Below are 13,802 nucleotides of genomic sequence, written 5' to 3'. Positions count from 1 at the left end.
TCTCCTCAGTTCATTTTTGTCTCTCATCCCGTCTCCTATTTGTGCTTCCTCGCATAGTTTCCACTCTTCTTCTGGTTCCTCGTTTGCCTCCTCTCTCCTTTTTTTCTTTTGCGTCTCCTTTTCCTTTATCCCTCTTCCCTCTTCTCTCCTGTCATTCAGCCACAAAGGCTCAGAGGAGCGTCATAGTGGAGCATCTCTGAGCTCAGGGCTCCAGACACAACAACACACCCAATGCACTCCACAGGTGCAGAGGGAGAAAGTCCGATAGAGAAAATTAACAATGAACAACACTAACAACAATATGAGCGTTCATCCTGGAGCATGGAAACTCATCACTGTCCTCCCTTCATGAGCTGCTGTTTATTTTTAAAAAACTCATCCATGAACAAATCAACCAAAGGGGCAGCTCCAATTAAACCCACTATATGCAGAAATGATTAATTCCTGGGAATAAAGCATCGTTCAAATTATTCTGATTGTGTTATATGGAAGAATCTGAATGTTCGTTCGACACTCATTCTCCACCGGCATCTCCCCCGGTGTCTCAGCGGGTGTCTCTGAATGTCTGCTCCACTTTCATTCTCCGCCAGTGTCTCTGCGGGTGCCTCTGCATGTGTCTCCATATGTGCGCTCTCATTTTGCGCCAGTGTCCGCTCTACTCTCATTCTCTGTCAGTGTCTTCAAATGTCCATTCCACTGTCATTGTCCGCCAGTGTCTCTGAATGTCCGCTCCGCTCTCATTCTCCGCCAGTGTCTCCGCCGGTGTCCGCTCTCATTCTCTGCCGGTGTCTCCAAATGTCCACTCGGCTATCATTCTACGCTGGTGTCTGCACGTGTTTCCGAATGTCCACTCCACTGGTGTCTGCTCCGCTTTCATTCTCTGCCGGTGTCTCTGCGGGTGTCTCCGCGGGTGTCTCCGCATATCCGCTCCGCTCTCATTCTCCCCCAGTGTCTCCGCAGGGGACTCCGCGTGTGTCTCCATATGTGCGCTCTGCTCTCATCCTCCGCCGGTGTCTCCGTGGGTGTCTCTGAATGTCCACTCCAACTCATTCTCCGCTGGTGTTTCCACCAGTGCCGCCACGTGTGTCTCCGAATGTCCACTCCACTCTCATTACCCGCCGGTGTCTCCGCTGGTGTCTCTGAATGTCTGCTCCTTTCTCATTGTGCACCAGTGTCTCCGCCGGTGTCTTTGCCCTGCTCTCATTCTCCGCCGCTGTCTGCCCCACTCTCTTTTAAGGGGTAACCCAATCACATAGCATAGGATACTGCATCTCTTAAAATCCATAATATTAAGTATGGATGCAACAGCACTTTATATTAATGTCAATTTAACAAAAATACTGCTAAAATATATCACCTTTTATCTTGTGAGTTACATGTTTTTTGCAGACAGGTAAGTAATATTGACAAATTCCATAAAGGTATTTTAGTGTAATATTTTCCTCAAAGAAATGGAAAATAATCCTGAATCTAGCTGCAAATAGTGACCTTGCAAAATCCCCAGTCTTTGCACAATCTTACAGTGAATAGCAAAAAACTCACATTGTCTTTAAAGTTGAGTATGTGTTGGGCTGTAATCTTTTAGAAGTATTCTAATGAAATGTATGGTATGCGTGTTGTCATGCTTTGGTATTTGGAGAGTCCTTCACATTTGACGTGCTTTGTGTGAGGAGGATTTTGATGTCTGGAATTTAAGATAAGATGAAGACCTTGTAGATGTTCTCTACTTCTGTGATGTGTAGTCCTGACCAAAATGTTTCATTGGACAAACTGTATAAAGCTGAGCAAATGCAATGTTAGTTCATGTTTTTGGTATATCTGTGTCCATACATACAAACGGTACCGAGATCGTCTCTGACATCAGATTTGTGTTTTAATGAACTTATATATTCAAAGGAGGACAACAGATCCTTTTAAAATTATTCTTTTCATTTTCACAAAAGAAAAGATACCTGTAAATAATATGCAGTGGGTGATAAATGTCCCAAAATAGGGCTGTAAAAAGGGAAACACAAAGTTCATTAACCTGAGTAGTGCAGTGAAGCAGGCCTTCAGTGTTTGATGAAACGCAGGGTAAACAAGAGCTCTTCTCTAAAAAAGAAGCTGCAAGCAGCTGTTCAGCCTTTAAACTCAGATATTCTCTGGTTGGCTGCCAGTGGATCAGCTCCAGGTTTCATCCCCCGAGAATGTCACGAGCATCCTCTCCTCTGCTGCATTTCCAGCTTCCGAAGCGAGTGATCCTTGTTCACAAATATTGATTAAACCAAACATTTTAAGTCCAAACTGTTGAATATCCGCTGTGGACACGAAACTGAAGCTCATCATTCAGTTGGATTTATAGAAGGTAGTGAATGAAAGAAGTCCTTGATTCCTCTGTGTGTTCGTTTCAAGGAAAATATATCATGAATGCAAAATGATGGTGCATGAAGTTTGCCTCCAATATCTCAGTACTGGCTGCCTATTTTAGATGAAATCTTTGTACAAACAGCAGCAACAACAAAAAATGTGGTGCTGGATAGATTGAATTTTATATATAAAGCTCAATATCATACATCACAGTTTGCCTCAAGAGGTTTTAAAACATACGAAACCCTCTGTCCTTTGACCCTCACAGCCGATGAGGAAGCCCCCTGGCTGACTGGACCCATATCAGCTGAACTAGGGGCTGGTCCAAGGCCAGCCTGAATCAACGATAAGCTTCATCTAACAGAAGTAGTCTTAATAGGACACAGATGTTCACAAATGAAGAGAAGGAGAAGGAGAGAGGAGCTTAGTGTATCATTGGAAGTCCCCTGGCAGACTAGGCCAACAATAGCCTAACTAGGGGCTGGTCCGAGGCAAGCCTGAACTAGCCCAAACTATAAGCTTTATTATATAAAACAGTCTCGGTGTGACATGAATGTTTGCAAATGGAGAGAAAGAGAGGAGAGGGGCTCAGTGAATCATAGGAAGTCCTTCAGCTTACTGGACCCACATTAGCCAAACTAATGGCAGGTTCAAGGCAAGCCTGAGCCAACCCTAAGTATGAGCTTTATCCAGAAGCAAAGTCTTAGTGGGATGTGAATGTGTGCAGATGAAGAATATTCGAGGGACAGAAGAACTTGTATCATAGTGTATCATAGGAGGTCCCCTGACAGTTTAGGCTGATAAGGGCCTGACTAGGGGCTGGTCCAAGGCAAGCCTGAGCCAGCCCTATGTATGAGCTTTATGTAAAAGCAAAGTCTGAATGGGATGTGAATTTTTACAAATGGAGAGAAAGAAGAGGCTAGAAGAGGCTAGAAGAGCTTAGTGTATCGTAGAAAGTCCCCAGGCAGACTAGGCCTATACCAGCCCAACTAAGGGCAGGTCCAAGAAAAAAGCCTGGGCCGGCCCTAACTATGAGCTTTATCCAAGAGGAAAGCCTTATTGCAACATCAATATTTACAAAAGAGAGTGAGAAGGGGGAAAATTGCATAGGAAGGCCTTCAGCAGACAACATGTGGGGTTGAACATGTGTTCACCATAAACCAAGAAATTAAATTTTCCCTGTAATGGCCCATGTTTACAGTCAGTCTCATCACATATATATGAACCACTTTGCTACAAATCTCTTATAGTGTTTTTTTTAGTGCCACCAGGATGTTGCTGCTTCCTTTTTTTTTTACTGTGAGTTCTGTGTTTATAATTTATATTATTTTAGACGGATTATAAGATTAAACTCATCTTTAAACAACATGATTTCCTATTTTTTTAATGTAAAAAAGAACATTCTCTTACAGGGGGATACAGGGTGTCCAATACTGAAACAACAAAACAAAAAAAAAAAGATAAGTTAAGCTTCTGACGAGATAGATTCAAAACAACTGTGACAAACACTGGGAATCTGGTTACTTACTCAGATAATGTTATAAAATGTGTGATGAACTCTACAGCAAAGTAAGTTCGTTTGTTTTTTGGAGATGGAGATGTTTATCAAATTAAGCCACGCAAATTGCCATTTGTACTGTCTGATGAAATGTGGAAAAAAACGTGTGCGTGTAAGTAGACTTTATGATTAATATATTTAATTCTTTTATTCACTCCATAACTTCCTCTTTCTGTGATTGGCATAACATTTTATTTGGGTCTGATGAGCTTGGAAGTGTGGGTCTTGTGCCACAAGACAGTTGGGAAACCCTAAAAAATGCAAATCATCAAAATCAATGTTCCTCTTCTGTGATGCTAATAAACCATAGTGTTGCGAAAATTGAGGAACATGGCACACTAACGATGACACATATACCAACCCAGCAGCATCCATTATCAGTTTCTATTAAATTGTTGCGTAAGTTTAAACAAAATTTTGAAATTGTGTCCTCAAAAACCAGTGTTTACATCATCTAACAAACATTATATTCAGTGTTTAGTGTGTATCCTTGTGGTCTAACAAATGCGTTTTATATTCTTCTTCTACTTTTTAAACATTCTGAAAACTATACTGTTACTTGTTACCATGTTGATTTGTCATTATTTTTCTATTCCTTGTACTATACTTGTAGATTAAGCATTGGACATGCTTTCCTCATTGAACATCCAAGCAAAGTTTCATCCATGTTTTAACTGAGGGTCCGTATCCCTACATTGCTCCATACATGCACATTTCCGGATCAACAAACCGTTCCAGCTGTCTCGACTGTCTTTGTATTCCTTTAAAGACAAATTATATAAATGTGGCTGAAGCTGGGAAGTAATGGGATACAAGTAACAGTGTTATCTATTCAAAATACAAAAACTGTATTCTATTACAGTTGCTATTTCATTTGTTGGTATTCTAAGTACTACTGTCTTTAAAAATAGATATTACTTTACTTGTTTTTGTTTTATTTTTACACCGTATCCTAACTGAATGAAAGCAATGCGAGCAAGTTAGCGCTGCCACAAAATTTGGGCTGTGCTCAGAAATACCTCGCAGACATGGACCAATGAAGATACGTCACACTCCTGGATGTAGAAAGTGTGAAACTGGCTTAAGTGGAAGATTGTGTATCCTATTGGCAGGAAAGTGTCTAACATTTTCATCACGTTCTCAAGATGATGGACTTTGAAGATCAGGGGAGACTTCTCCTTGATGTACTTGATGTACTTTTACTCACAAAGATGAGTGACCCTTTGAAACCTGTAGCAACATCACTTTTCCTGTGCTGCTTTCAGAGGTCTTTCACAAGTATTCAGACCTTTAAATGCAGAGAAAAATGGTGATATTTCTTTCAAAAACAAGAGGAAACAGGCAACTTGTTATGAAATGTTCCACAAATTGCAAGAAATTACTACATTTGGAAAATTATTTATCAGAATAACATTTTTAATATATGTTGCATAATTATTATAATTTTAAGGGCTTCTTCCAGGCCAGTTTCCTTCTTTTTTTATTTTCAAGTAATTTTCTTGTACTTTTTGCTAATTTGGGGGTCGTTTTGTTTTGTTGCTCATTGCCTTCCTCATGTTTTTTAAAAAAATCAAGCCAATTTGCTCAGGTTTCAAAGGGTTAAGAGTTTGCACTGGCATACTTGTTTTTATACCTCTCACTCATCCTTCTCTTTTCTTTCCGTATTTAGGTCTCACTAACTTTCACTCACCAACAGGCCACCAGAACTCTGCTTGTGATGTGTGTGTCTGTTTATATATATATATATATATATATATGTGTGTGTGTGTGTGTGTGTGTGTGTGTGTGTGTGTGTATGTGTATGCGTGTGTGTTGAGCGGCTACAGTCACTCCGCAGGCCTTTGTGCTCAGCTCTGATTCGCTGCTTGAATCTGATTTTTTTGTTTTGATGACAGTTCATATCTATTCTAGGATGTAGCACATATATCTCTTACCAACATGCACTGACAGTGATGTTTAGAAGACGTGTGTGTGTTTGTGCACAGGTGTAACAAAAGGTGTCACAGCTGATTTTGTAGCTACACTTTTTCTGCTTGTTTCCATGCGTATTTTTAGATAAGAGCAAAATATACCTCATACTTTTGAGTGAGCTGAGGCGCCTGCACAAATAAATACATCCCAGTTACACACCAACATACAGTATAGGTGCTGATTTTTATTTTTAATGTATGTGTGTTTATTAAAAAAAAACATGAAGCATAGCTGCACTGAGTTAAAAAGGCCTTCGATATTTGATCATTTTACCTGGCTGTGCTGACTGATGGTGGGAGTTAGAGGTTTGTAAAGTGTCCATTGCTCTGACGTCCCACACGCGAGTATGCAAAAACATATTTTCTGCCAAAAATGTCTCTTTTACTCTCCCGAGAAGACGTTTACATCCCGCTAACACGGCAGGTAATTAAAGCGAGACTCAGCGAGAGTTCAGTTCATGTGCACAGACGCACTTCAACACATTAACCCCACTACCAAGGCTTTATTTAAAATCTGTGGAGTCAGCAGTTCATTATAGCCACAGGGGACTAATGCCAGGTACATGTAGTATGAGAGTCAAGCTGATTTTGGGCCTGACCCCCCCCCCACCCCCCGGCCCCTGTTTCAATACTGGTCAGCAAAGCGCAGATTTATTCTTACTTCTTAAGATCATCTTGCTAAATTGTCCTGTGGTGTGAGTTAAAGAGTGCGTTTTACATTCCATGGTAACAGTTTTCAAATCACAAATATTAAATGTTCGATATTTAGGATTCGATATCCTGTTGTGAGGGGGCTATACTGAGGATTGTGGGTCTGCCCATGTGTCTAAAGGCTGAGTTGTGATTGGGGATTTTCCACTTTTTAAAAATGTTGCTCAACAGGAATCAAAGAGCAGCGCAGCACTTTTAATTGATGCTTCTGCAAAAGGTTTCAGTCGTTTAAATGGTGATCAGAGAACTTCTGCATTTTTTTTCAACGATTCGAGCCTATTTCTGTCATGTTTAATAAACATATCTGCACAACTGTTCAATTGTATATTTATTGACCAATCAGCTCTCATGCTGCGCTCCAGATAACTCAGAAGTCGAGATATTCCAACCTCCTGTAAGAAAAAGTAAATTGGAACGCCACTCCGAGTCGGACTTACTTGTGAATTCGGGGCAAATCCATGTACCCCGACTTCAACGGTCTGACGTCACACAACAATGGCAGCATCCATTGCAAACAAGATATACATACTTATAGTATGTATCTGGTTCTGTTTGGCCGTGCTCTCAAGTGACGCCACCCGTCCACATATCAGCCGTGGCAGGTGCTGTGATTACACTGCGACCGTTTTCGTCCAGCTGCGGTGTCTGCTGACGCCATCCGGCGGCGTATCATGCAGATGCAGAAGGTGGTTTTTGGCAAAGCACATCAAGAGTGTCAGTATTTGACTGCTTTAGAATGAAAATGGGCTGGCTAGTTGGTCGTCGGCTCTTTGCGATGTGTTCAAGTGCAACTTTTTGGCCGAGACCTGTGAGTAACATGAGGCAACACAAAGGTCGGGCTTTGCCAGCATCTTTAAAGCCAGTTTTGTGTGTCTGGAGCCAGGAGCCATCTTGAAACTACTTGAATCTACTTTTCCTAACACATACTTCTTCCCTTAACAGCTGTGGAGCTCCACACTTTATATGTGCTTCAGTAAAGTGGACCAGTTCAGAGAAGAGGAAAATAAGCACTTGGCACCGTATCTTAAACATGTGACGAAGCACCCTTTACCATCTTCGATCATCAGAAATCATTCTGCATGTGAATAAAACCAAACAGCCACCACTTCCTTTAATGTGTTTCTCCTGCAGCGGTAATTCTGTTCACATTACTGGAGTCTTCTTCTTACAGCCAAGACCTGAACGAGCCAGAGCCGAGGCCTGAATAAGATCACAGCCTCTCCGGGGATCTCTCCTCTGCAGTCGCTGCTCTCTTACTTTCTCAGCCCAGACACAAAGACTGCACACATCAAGAGCGCAAAGGTTTGACGTCCCAGCTGGCAACTGTTGGCTAATTAGCCTCTGTTCTAGTTTGGCCTGTTGCAGCTACACGACTCATCAGTGGCTAATGAACACCATTTGTCCTTCTGCGAGCTTCTGAAGAGAGCCGAGAGTCACGGTGGAAGACACATGGAGAGAGCAGCGGCTCCAGCAGAGACCAAATGTTCACAGAGCGGGCTTTCTGTGCAGAGAGCGAACAGCTGTTTAACGCACTTCTACAAAAAGATGAGCATCGGTTGAATGAGCACAAACTCTGAAATGCAGATTTGATACTGGAATTACATGAATATTATGTGATTCAACAAGGCTCAGGAAATGTATTAAAAAGATTCACTGTAATCACACTCATTTTCTCTGAGTCTAATGAACAATTTGCAGTGAAACAACGCCTTTTATGGTTCAACTTTTTGCCATCGTGTAACATGTAACACTTCTACACTCTAAGGGAAGCTTTGCTGATTTTTAACTAGCTTTATTATAACAATGAGGGTAAAGTGTTAATAAACTAAACTTCCCTCCAACTAATCAGTGTCAAGATCTTCCCGCTCATGTCGGCTCCAATTTTTCGCTCATTAGAGGGCTGTTGCTCAAATTACAGATTGCACTTCTGCATTTTTATATGCCTGCAACAGACACAAAAAGTATAGAAGCACATTGAGAAAGTGACACTATGCGCAGCGTATCATGCTGCCATGAAAGGTGTCTTTTGCCATTGGTGGCTGACACCTCAGTACCTCAGTATGTGATTTGCAACAGAACCAAAGTCTGCAGGGAAGTGCATCAACAACGTCACCATGACAACTGCCCGTACTCAAAAGCAAGCATATGATGAGCCTCAAATGTTTGTCATTTGTCTCATATCAGAGACCTTTGGTCAGTTTAAGACCAGTTGGTTACACCTGATTTCAATAGTGACAATTTTAATGCTGAAAAATAATAATAAGGTGCACAAATAATCCCTCAAAACACTCCCGCAGCATAATCCTTGCAACAACTACAGAGCTATAACTTTGAATCTCATGGCACAGATGCAGAAGACTGAACTTAATCAGGATATGTGACGGCATAAAAGTCATAGGATGTGTTTTCCCCTGTAAAGATTAGGTACATGTAAAAAGATGAATAGTTGCTGTTTAGTCATTTCTGTTGCGTTTGCATGAGTCAACCTTAATTAAAAAATCCAGTTTCAGTTCCTTTTGTGAATCAATTTTTCCAAGAGCGAAACAGTCAGTGAAGCAACAACAACAGCAATAATAATAATAATAGTAAAATTGTAGTTTTCTTATCTAAGGCACAAAATGCTGTGAAGTAAAACGAGCAAAACAATCATATTAATGAACACAACAAGGCAAACAAAGGGATGCTCAGCAGAAGAGCAACATTTGAATGGTATTATCATTACAACATAAATTTACATACAAATGATATAACTACAAAAGTCCACTCGGCAGACTTTAAAAACACAATTAAACCACGAGGGAAGCTGATAAAAAAGCAGAGCCTCTTTTGAAGGTAAAATTTAGCATTTTCTGTCCTTTTAAACACTCAAAATGAAACAGAACATGGTATGATAGTAAAACAGCACAGGGGTTTAAGGTGGAGGAGTTATTCAGTTATTTCAGCAAGAGTGCTCAAATTCTTCACTGACTAATGTGACCTGGTTTACAGCTCGGAAATCTTTCATTTAGCTGTCTGTCTAACCATCTTTCAATATGAGAAAAGATCAACTGTCCTTATTATTTTGTCCTCTTGAGATTAGATCTGCACGCACACTTTCAAATGGAAGGCGTGCATGCATATTTTATCAAAGCCAGAGTTAGGTTTTTGAGCCAAAAAAATAAAAAATAAAAAATCACGCCTCAGTCCGTTGTTTTCCTAGAACAGAACTTGTCGGCCCTCAGGCTATGTATCGTGCTGACCAAGTTTTCTCCAAGTTTCCAAAACTCCACTAACCTAAAACTGTCCATTTGGTTCATGGATCTTAGTGGTGCTACACAACATGATAAGTTACCTTATAGATTTTAACTGAACTTACATTTCAATAGAAAGGCCAGTGCACACCTCCAAAACTTATGTGGACAGGTGCATAGGAGAAAAAAAAAAAGGCAGGTAAAAGATGAGGGGTCCCACACACTGTCCTGTACTTGCAAATGTACTGAGTATTTAATAAAACAGTTTTTTTGCAAGTACAGGACAGTGTGTGGGACCGCTCTTCTTTTACCTGCAAGTAAACTTACATTAAAAGATTTCATTGGGCAGTAGAAAAAAGCTGTGAATCGCAGACATATTGTCACCTTTTATGCCATCAGCTTTTTGGCAACAGTTGGATAGAGTGTATAAAATAATGGACGTAGCAACCATGACCATGTTATAACAGAGTCTTGGTTTAGATTTGATCAGCGCTGCTCAGTTTTACTCTTTGATTTCCGTTTTTTCAGCCTCCCTTTTTAACAATACAAGAAAACAATGTTGTGCCCACTTCCTGTTCACAAATTCTCATATTACAGCTGAAAATATGTTTTTAAAGACATTTTAGGTGAGAAATAGGCAGTGCAGTAACATAATCTTGGTTCACACCCGGGCAGCAATGCGAAGTTTAAACGTCTGAGTTTGAGCGAGAGAGAGAGGAAGGAAGGGTGTCTCTCTCTCGATCTAATTCTTTACTATTTGCTTTAATAGAGGTAGGCATATAAAAATGTCGAGGTACAATAGAATAGTAGTAGAGTAGAATAGAGTCAGCAAAAATCCAGCAGATTAGAGCAGAGAGATGAGACGTGAGATTTGGACGCTGGTAATACGGAAGGAAGTTTACCACAGTTCAAATAAACATACTATCCACATTTTTATGATACAAAGCTGGCAGAAAATCAGCAAAGTGCCACTTTATGGCAAAAATATATAGAGGTGCGATCACAAAAAAATTAAAAAAAAAAAAGCCAAACTTATTTTTAAACTCACTGGAACGTATCACACTTTTTGACAAATAGTTGATTAAAAATAAGACAAAAATGGTCACAAATTTCTTGAAAATATGCAAGCATTTTCAGTGATTTTGAGCCAATGACTCAGTGAAAACATGTCAGATTTTTCATCATTTTAGATACCTTCACAGTATGTTATATTGTTTTTTTTTTTCGCCTTTTCACCCCATTTTTGGAAGGTGCTTTGGCAGGTTTCCTCCCCTGCACACACGTCTGCAGCTCTCCTCCCAGCCTGTGTCGGGTTATGTAGCTCACAGCGGTGGGACGGAGCGCGGAGACGTGGAGTCAGAGTGCACAGCTTTGTAGTTGGAGGGGCTGCTTCCTGTCCTGCATTATTAATACCTGATGTTCACAGTTGACCTGGCGCTCACATACTTCCTTCACCGGGCCATGAATGGAGGAGAGTGAGTAGCAGAGAGACGGAGAATTAAACCGGCGTCACAACAACCAGGACGGATACACCGCATCCAGTTTACTGCATGAAATGTCTCAGTTTTGGAGGCAAATTGCTCAGAAAGTGCTTAATCCTTATCAGACTCTCATTGACTGGATGTGTGAGGTGCTACGCCGCTAATAGCTGTTAGTTCTGTACGACAGGCTTTGCAATTTGCTCTCCATAATCTGCCTTAATTCAGCTAGAACTGACGGTTCATTACTTCCTCAAATGAGACCGGTTTTATCCAAATACACGGCCATTGGAAAAACAGGAATGTAATATAGATAATTTGCCCTGAAAAGAAACAGACAGAGCGGAGTGGGGCTGAGCGATCCGTCACAAAGCCCTGTGAGAAAACTTCACTGACAACCATATAATGAGCCTCTGTGAGGATCTCCCACCATTTTATTGTGTCTTTATCTCCTCTCTCTAAACTGGGAGGGTGAAAAGAAGAAAAAAAAATAAGGGGCTGCAGGTTTGGAGCAATTACCCATGCTTATTTATTCAGAGATGTCGCCTCATAGAGCAACCAACCCCCTGGGTCTTCTCACAGGCCTGAGCAAGCGCCAAATCGCTTTGCTGCTTGGAAGGAGAGAAAAATGACAGAGAATAAAAAGGGAAGAAGGGAAAGAAAAGGTGGTGTTTTCCCAGAAGTTGTAGAAAGACAGATAAGAGGAGGGAGATTACAGTTCGGGGTCGGGGGGGGAGGTCGAGAGACAGCGAGTGAGGATAGACAGAAAGGAAAGAGATGAAGACCTGAACACAAAGGGAAGATGACAGAGAGGAGAGGAAAATAGTTTTTTTGGGGGGAAAGCGATCAGAGCGAGAGTTAACTCGAGCCTCGGAGGGAGGGAAATGAGAGGAGAGAGACTGGGGGAGGATGGGGTGGTGGAAACTAACAAGGGAGGAGGCGAGGAGGGGTGGAGGGGCTCCCAGGGGTCTCGGAGGGAGAGGAAGATGGCTCGGCGAGTGTGCCCCCCGCAGAGAAACTCAACAGGGGGTCAGCTTTTTGTTTTGCAGAGAGAAAAAAAGGAAAACCTCCTCTAACATGGAGACACCAGAGGCTCGTACACTTCATATTTCAGCTGGTGGAGCAGCTTTGTTCAGAGTGATGGGGGGCTTCTTCTAATGCAGTCACCACATTCACACACACCTAGATTTAACACACTTCCACACACACACGAATATAAAAAAAATCTGTAAGTATTAGAAGAGTGATGCGTTTCCCGTAATCCAACATGTAGGATTTGAAAAGAACAATAAGCGCATTTTTTGGCCTCGTTTATGCGAGACTAGCCCCACTGAAAACGTAAGTCTTTACTTTGGGTTTTTAAAATAATCTGCATTCATATGTGAGAATGATCCTTGTGTACACAAATACGGAAAAAAAAAACAAAAAAAAAAAACGCTGTAGTATGCATGCCAGGCCAGTAGCTGGCAGTGTAACTTTATAATGACACACCACAGAAAACACCTTGCACATGGGCGAAGTGCGGCCGTGATGTCACTGCTCTCACAGGATCCAGTTTACATGGTGACAGAAAGGCTTGCATTTTCAAAAGATTACAATCTGGAACCCGGTTTCAAAATTTTGTGTTTTCAGATCCCCGTAATGCTGTTGTCATATGAACAAAAGGTCAAACTGCAACAAAAGTTTAATGCTTCGTGCAAGAACTCTTAACCCACCTGCTCTTATGCACATTTTAAAAGCAGTTTGCACATTAAAAAACACTAAATAGAAATGCCAAAAATGATAAAACACCAAACGCTGTTGATCGATAAAAGCAAAATGTGATTAAGACTTTGTGAATAAATCACAACGTGTGTGAAGTATGTGATTAAAATTTGTGCCATATTTGGAAAACCCACCTATCAGGTAAACTGGATATAGAAAGAATACTCACTTCCACCTTACTAATCTACCATCTACCTGGTAGTAAACCCACCTCACCATCCACCATCACACCACTGATGCCGACCCGCGGAGGTCAGCTACCTACAGCTCCAGAGACGCCTCCTGCTCCCTAGTGGCTCCCTGTGGTTTTAAAAAAAATAAAAGAAGCCATCCAGCCGTGTTTGAGTCGGACGTGGAAGGTGGCTTTTGGTTTCACGCTCGTACGTCGAAAGCACTGACAGAGCGACGCTATTTGAGTTCGGAGTGAGAACAGGCTGACTAACTCGCACGTGTGTTCTGCGCCTGCGTAAAAGGAAATAACTCAAGCCACGTCGGTCTGTATTCATCATCCAAAAAAAGAAACCGAAAACAGCCAGGATGGATTCAAGATGCTAAACAGCCAATTAACAACAACTCAACCTGATGTTGAAATAACGAAGAATATGTTCAACAGCATTTTTAACACATTGTTCAATATCAAACAGTATGCGCTGCAAGTTCAGAGTTAAAACAAAAGAGACCGAATACTTGAGGAGACTGTGCTGTAAATTACTGCACACCCACAGACCCCCCCTCAGCTCAGCCT

Source organism: Plectropomus leopardus, chromosome 4 (assembly GCF_026936395.1).
Source record: "Plectropomus leopardus strain MGB_pleo_1.0 chromosome 4, ASM2693639v1, whole genome shotgun sequence".
Taxonomy (NCBI): domain Eukaryota; kingdom Metazoa; phylum Chordata; class Actinopteri; order Perciformes; family Serranidae; genus Plectropomus; species Plectropomus leopardus.
Note: the sequence above shows the minus strand (reverse complement) of the source record.